The sequence below is a fragment of the Sinocyclocheilus anshuiensis genome, unplaced genomic scaffold (genome assembly GCF_001515605.1).
Source record: "Sinocyclocheilus anshuiensis isolate Anshui unplaced genomic scaffold, SAMN03320099.WGS_v1.1 scaffold504, whole genome shotgun sequence".
NCBI classification, from domain to species: Eukaryota; Metazoa; Chordata; class Actinopteri; order Cypriniformes; family Cyprinidae; genus Sinocyclocheilus; species Sinocyclocheilus anshuiensis.
In genome coordinates, this window is record NW_015555727.1 from 420,524 (window position 1) to 428,398 (window position 7,875).

A 7,875-nucleotide genomic window follows, 5' to 3' on the forward strand; every position below is an offset into this window, starting at 1 on the left:
TTTGTGTGTGAAGACGCTGCGCTGTGCAAATCCGTGAATGAATGTTCCGAAGTGAATTTCCCCTGCTCAGGGAGTAGGGAGCAATGAACACTGTGTAGGGATCATATCGATTGGAACACAGTTCATACACGTAGCTCACTTCTGACGAGCTGGTTATCTGAATCAGGTGTGTTAACTAAGCGAGACATGCAAAATATGCAGAGCAGGGTGCCGCGAGGACTGGAATTGGGAACCGCTGGGCTACATCATTCACCGGTGAGAAAACTTTATAATACAGTAAGTAAAAGTACTACAATACCATGAAGGAAGATCAGCTTGTTGACGTTTGTCTGCCGTTCTGCACAGCGTGCATGAACACGCTGATGACATATCCTGTCTGCGCGAACCGGGTGCGCAGAGGTATGCTAATACATATGTTGACAGGCAGGTAGGTCTGCGCGAACCGGGTGCGCAGAGGTATGCTAATACATACGTTGACAGGCAGGTAGGAAAGCCAATTAAATCTCTCAGACCGAGCGTTTTGATTGGACGAACATTTCTTGGTCCTACGCCTTCCACAGAATATATATATATACAGATAAATACATTTAGACCACTTAACTTAATGATTGCTATCGGGATGTGAAGAGACTTTCAACCAGCATAACAAAAAATGTTTCTGAAGACAATCACCTATTGCACCTTTAAATTGTCATTTTTTTCACTAACCTTATTAAATGTGTCATCTTTCACATCAAATTCTTACACTTTTTTTCAATTAATTCAGTTAGAATAATAAGAAAAATGTAGAGCCGTTACCATTCAAATGAAATCAGTATCAACAACCTCCATCTTTACTCTGCAGGAAACACAAATCACGCGCTGAACAGATATGATTGGCTACAACGATCGTCGCTTCTCTTCACCGAGCGCTCTCACAGAAACACACAAGAGCGCTTGAGAGCCAGAGTTGCCAAGTCCGCGTATTATACGCGACTTTGGGCTTCTTTTTTTGTAAAGTTGCGTGAAAAAATCCTGGGTTGCGGGTTTTTGGGCTTATTTAAAAAAAATATGGTTGCTTGTTAGGAAAACCTGACAAGCAACTTCGAATAGCCAATCAGTGCAAAAATATAAGTGCTGTAGCGTAATTTGTCAAATATTCCGACCCCTCTGCACTCGCCTTCTTTTTGAACGTGATTTTTCTTCAATGAGGAATTGAAGAAAAGAAGGCGCATGACGCTGTAATCCAAGTGATGATAGAAGTAGATGTAGAGGCGTGGGATGACTTTTTTTCTTTATAAGGTAGCCTACTTTTTTATTTTTACAATGTTTTTGTAATGTATTAATTATCACGGGCTGTAAAAAAACAAACAAACAAAAAAACAAGTAGGCCTATACTAATACTAAGAGTAGATTGATTTCATTATAGTCATGTTATGTGTATTTGACATTATGCTATTAATATTTTACTTACTGTATTTGTGCTATTGACAGTGTACAGCACTTTGGTCGGCTTTTAGCTGTTTTTAAATGTGCTTTAGAAATAAACTTGAACTTGAACAAATTCCATGGTTAAACTATGGTTCGTGTAGCAAAAAGGTTACCATGCTTTGACAATAGTATTGTCTTTGGATTTATAGTAAAATCATTGTTAATTTTCGTAAGGGTTGTGTTGTTGTCTGCCCTAGCTCCCCCCTAAATCTATTATAAAATATACTGTATAATATATTATAAAACGACTATTTGTCTGCTAAATTACTATTGTAACTTTACAATAGATAATGATGTCCTTTAGGCTAGTATACAGTATTTTGAGAGATGACTATTTAGCAATGGGCTGCTACTGCTTAACTACAAAGACAAAACAACAATAGCATATTTACAGATGAATCTGACCTGCACTTGAAATCCTGAACTGTAGTTTTGCTTCTCTGCTCCACTTGTGCGCTTCCACAGTCCACTCCATTCTCTTTCTCTCACATTGTTTACTCTGATCGAAACCCTTTGGCGGAGCGCGCGCGAGCCGAAGCATTGCCAGTCACATCTAACCGATTCATGATTTATTAGAGATTATCGAATGGCGAATTCGGAAATAATCGCTTTAATACATTCGGCAGGCAATTATGTAATAATAATAATCACATATATAAAAAAAGCAGCGGGCCAAATCGGCTGCTGATGGCCAGTCCGCGCCTGATTTCCATTGATGATAATAAATTATCAAAAAATATTGGGCTTGTTTTTGAAGCTGCGGTTGCTTATTTGTCTCGCGAGAGTTGGCAACAGTGTTGAGAGCCGCGTCTATCAGCTGATCCCTCATATATTTGCGCATTTGCACAAAAACTGTTTCTAGCTTGTTTTGTCTGTGTAGCCCGAATATGACTTGTCGAACATAAAATGTTTTTATGTATTTTAAATTTAATAATCATTATTACAATATCAAGAGCAATAAACGACAATGATTTTTGTCATAATGTTGCAGCCCTACCCTGTACTGACTGAGTTCCTGATGCAGGCTATTCTGAGTGATTGAAGTAATTTGTTAAATTTAAGAATTTGAAATAAAACACCACAAATATGTTTAATAAGGTAATTGCAAAAACTGCCATTATAAAGGTAAAAATGCCCAAGGAAATCAAATTAATATTTGCCCCCTAAAGAAACTACCAGTAGCTAACACTTACTATTTTTCAGGAGCTGAGGTTTTCAAAAGAAACATTTCATTTGTATTTTACATTGATAAATCTTGTATATGTTTGACATGTATATTGTTTATAGATTGTCCAAATATGAAAAAATGGTTAAATGCCTGCAGTTTTAAAACCCATTTTTACATTTAGCTTAGATTTATATTTTTCTTTATTAAAATTATATGCCATTTTAGCCAGAGGAAAATGGACAAAACTAAATCAAACTAAATTTAAAGGACATTTTCCTCAAAAGACAAGGGGAAAAAAGGACATTCACATTATCACATTTCAGCATGCAAACAAAAACCAGGGTAATTCACAATTAATATGTCTTGTCTCACCTCGCCTCAGTGAAGAAAACATCTTGAGGTCTTGACCATGGACGGACAGAGCTTTGACCATTGAATAGTGGTGTCCTTTCTTCCACTGAAAGTTTTATTTCTGGTAAAATTACACACAAAATTATTTTTTTTTGCCACAGGGTTTTATGGTGTTTATAGAGAATAATCAAAACTTTATACTATACTCCATATTAAGTATTAATGTAGGCCTAATATTCAAATGGTACTTTTTCATATACAATACTTATTCGCTGTTCATGAGCATTAGGCTATATAATGTTAGTTAATGACTTAAAACTATTATAAAGTGTTTCTTAATGATATAGTGGCAGTCTTTCAGACACACACCAGACTCACGGCAGCGCAGGAGTCTCCAGACTCTTCTCAGAGGCCTCCACAGACACTCAAATATCCCACCTGCGACAAGATCAGATATTGTGAGCGATCACTTGTTACTAAACTTATCTAAAAATAGATCGAACTATAAACTAGACTGCAACTAGGTTATAATCGCTTCTATTTAACAGAAACCATCACGTCGTCGTGTATTGACACAAACAATTCATGTCTTATAGGCGCCGATTTCTTTTTCCGCCGGGCAGGGTTTGTATAAAACTTATTGACTGCTTCTGTAAATATTGCACGCTGTAAAAAATTAATCCGTAAAATAACAGAAAAAGTACTGGCAGCTCATTACACACGACATTATCCATTAGTTTTACGGAAATTTCTGTTAACTCTAAAACACAAAGCAATGGTGCAAAATTCAAAATAGGGCTAGTGGTAAAAAAACCTGTAAAAAAATAAATACGGAAAAATTTCTTCAAATTATACAGTGCATTGTGCCCGATTTTTACAGATTTTTTTTTTTAGAGTGCATTTACGATTGACTTAACACTTACGCCTTTTATTTATTATTATTGTTTAATTCAGCTCACCCCGAGCAAATGATAACTTAAAACATATAACAACCATTGTTTCAAATCCAACGAATAATTTGTTTTGCTCCAGAACTTCAGTTACAGAAACGGAGCTATAGATACAATAAATTCGCAGAGTTACTGACAAATTCAACAGGCGGCCTGAAATATGCACGCTTTGGTTAGAAACACATACACATTTTAATTTTTAACTTCATCTCTACCTGAACAAATAATGACTTAACCATAACATTCTCCCTTAACAATTAGCAATAGAACGAATAATTCTATTTCTCCACATCTTCAGCTACAAAAACGGTGCGGTGCCACACAAAAAACTAACATATTGACAGCTTCTATGAAAAATATTATGCAGCCTACACTAACCTTTAAAATACGATCGGCTAGAAACGCATACGGCTTTTTTTTTTTTTTTGTATTCAGCTCTACATAAATAATAACTTAAAACATTTTGACATTCTTACTCAACAATTAACTTAGCGAAAATCCAACGAATAATTCACAATGCTCCCGATCTTCAGTTACAAAAACAGAGCATAATCACAAGAAATTAACATAAAACATATTGACAGCTTCTATAAGAAATATGCACACACACTAAGCTATAGGCCTAACTTGGTTCAAATTAATGGCGCATATCTGGCGTTTTTCCGTGGGCCATATATCGAAGTCGATAACTTCCACAAATAACTTCTATTCCGATGTTATTTAGCATCTAATAGTATGACATTGCACCGTTAACTTAGAAATCTTTACAGTGGATGATAACTTGTTCTGAGCAATACCTGAGAGTCTTAAGTAGAGCCTAGCCACGAAAGAGGTTGAAAGACGGACAACGCGTCCCGCTGCAGTATAAAAACAAAGCATTTCTCACCTCCAGTGTTGGTTTCCATGTGATTAGAATTTGGTGTGGCGATCAGTATGTTCATTTTCCCGTTATATACTTTGTATTGCCGACAAACTTGTCGCTGCAAACTTCAACGCGCATCTAATTCATACGGGTTGAGACCATAGACTGTAAAAAAATATACTGATTAAATCTCCGTTGTTTTAATAATTCCTGCAGAGAAAGAGAGATGTCTGTTGAACTGTTCCCGCGCGTTGCTTGCTTGCTTCCTTTGGTTGCTTTTTAGTTGAAAGGAAACTTAAAACATCGCGCCACCTACTGTTGATGTCTTACGCCTGTCTATGCTAGTTAAATCACACCAAAGTTTACCAAATTAATTTAACTCAGAATGAAATTTTTAGACGAGTGTAAAATAAACCATCTGACAAGTCTAAAAAAATGTTAAACAACCTAAACAAATGAATGCATGAATATGTAAGAAAACATCATTTGAATACAGATACACATATTAATCCATAATCTGCAAATTGGTGGTTTTTAAAGGGGTCATGAACTACCTTTTGTTTTTTTATTTTGTACTGTTCTCTGAGGTCCACCAAAGTCCCTTTCGAGGATGTATTTCTATAGTCTCAGTGGGCTCTCCCGTTGAGATCGTCAAGAGTACCAAATTCCTTGCTGTTCACCAGCGGAGAACCTTACCTGGTCTCTCAACATCAACACTGTAGAGATGAAAGCACAGCAGCGTCTGTACTACCTACGAAGGCTGAGGAAAGCGCATCTCTCACCCCCCATCCTCACCACTTTCTACAGAGAGCATCCTGAGTAGCTGTATCACTGTCTGGTTTGGTAACTGCACCATCGCAGATTGCAAGACCCTGCAGCGGATAGTGAGGACAGCTGAGAAGATCATCGGGGTCCCTCTTCCCTCTATCTCAGAAATTTACACCACACGCTGTACTCGTAAAGCCATCAGCATTGCCCCACACACCCCTTTCATAAACTTTTCACCCTCCCGCCATGTGGCCCTCACAGTCAGATTGCGTGACCGCTTCTTTCCCCAAGTCATCAGACTCCTCAACTCCAGATGACTGAGGGGATAAGAACTCATTCACACACTGGACTGATTTGAACCACTCTCACACACATCCCAATCTATTATCTACCTCCGCACAAACCATTTTGCACAAATTTTTGCACATTTTTGCTGTCTGCACTGTTCTCTCAGTATGCACACGTGCACTTTGTGTAGTCTGTGTTAAATGTCTACAGTTCTTATTTTATAGTCAGCTTTTTTTTCTCTTAATACTTTTTTTTTTTTAATAGTCTTCTTCGTTCTTATTTAACTTTTTACTTAGCCTATTTATTATAATTTAATTATGTCCAGTTTAGTTTCTTTGTAGTCCTGTGTTTTGTGTTTTTGTCTATGTAGCACCTTGGTCCTGGAGAAACGCTGTCTCGTTTCACTGTATGCTAACTGTATAGAGCTGGAATGACAATAAAGCTACTCTGACTCTTTGGGTCCACATCCATTTATAATGTTATCAAGATTTTTTACATCAAAAATCATAATTTAGAAGTAATAAGTGATAAAGTCGTGGCCTAATGGTTAGAGAGTCGGACTCGTAACCCAAAGGTTGCGGGTTCGAGTCTCGTACTGGCAGGGATTGTAGGTGGGGGGAGTGAATGTACAGCGCTCTCTCCCACCTTCAATACCACGACTGAGGTGCCCTTGAGCAAGGCACCGAACCTCCAACTGCTCCCCGGGCGCCGCAGCATAAATGGCTGCCCACTGCACCGGGTGTGTGTTCACGGTGTGTGTGTGTTCACTGTTGTGTGTGTGCACTTTGGATGGGATAAATGCAGAGCACTAATTCCGAGTATGGGTCACCATACTTGGCCACATGTCACTTCACTATCACTAAAATAAGTAATAATCATCTGCTTGAATAGGCGTGGTGGAGACTCGGAAGTAAACACCCACTGCTAAGAGGTCATGACCCCTTTAAAGAGTGTTGTTTTTTTTTCATTACTTAGTATTTAATAAATTGCTTTCCAAAATGTATAACATATTTAAATTAAAAAGAGTAAACAACATTTATCAGGCAATGACTTTGCAGGCAGCGTTTTTGCACGAATAAGGCACCTCATGAAACTGATTTCGGACAGGCCTCTGAGGCAGCGTAACGGTTTATTGATCTACAACAAAATAGAACGAGTTTTGGTGACAATTAAACATTTAATTACTATAATACTGATTTCTCGCTAGAAATAACATCAAAAGCGCAAAGTTAGTCAGAAATATACATTTACACACAAACTAACCACCAAACGCAACTTTCAGACACAATCGTAACAGAATAGAATGCACAGGATTGTGGGATATCAAAGGCAGAGAAGGATACATCTATGCTGCCTTCAAAATTCGATCAGAAGAAGATACCTCCGGAGACAGGAAGTGAAGCAGAATTTGGATTCGGACGTGCCTTGATGCCTTCCCGCCTTGGAAGAGCTTTTGGACGCAGCCGATATAAGACTATCTCAGACAATCTCTGAGTCTGACTGCACGCGGGTGAGACCAGAAGCCAGACCCATAGAATTTACAAATGGCCTTGCCCATTTTTACAGGAAGAAAAAGGTGGCACTGACACCCTGAGGTGAAACAATCCAGCCACTGCTTTCTCAGATTGGTTTATGTTGGATTAAAACGTAAAATTCTGTTGAGTTTGGAAAATTCTGTACACATCAGGATATCTCTTCTTCTCCTATCTCTGCAATGTCCGGATTTTGAAATCATCCCACGGACTCTCATTTTAATAAGCGTTTAATTCAACTAGATGATTACAGCTGTCCCGCCCATGGACTGCCCCTGTGTTCCTGTCTTGTGTGTCTTTCTCCCCATGTGCTTCCTGTGACTTAGTTTCTCCCTCGTGTTGATTGTGTTCATTGATTTCAGGTGTGTCTTGTCATTAGTCCCTCGTTATCCTGTGTATTTAAGCCCCGGTCTGTTCAGTCTGTATTTGTCAGGTCTACACGTCATTCCCAGTGCTACGTGTGTGTTACTTGTAACTAAAGACTGC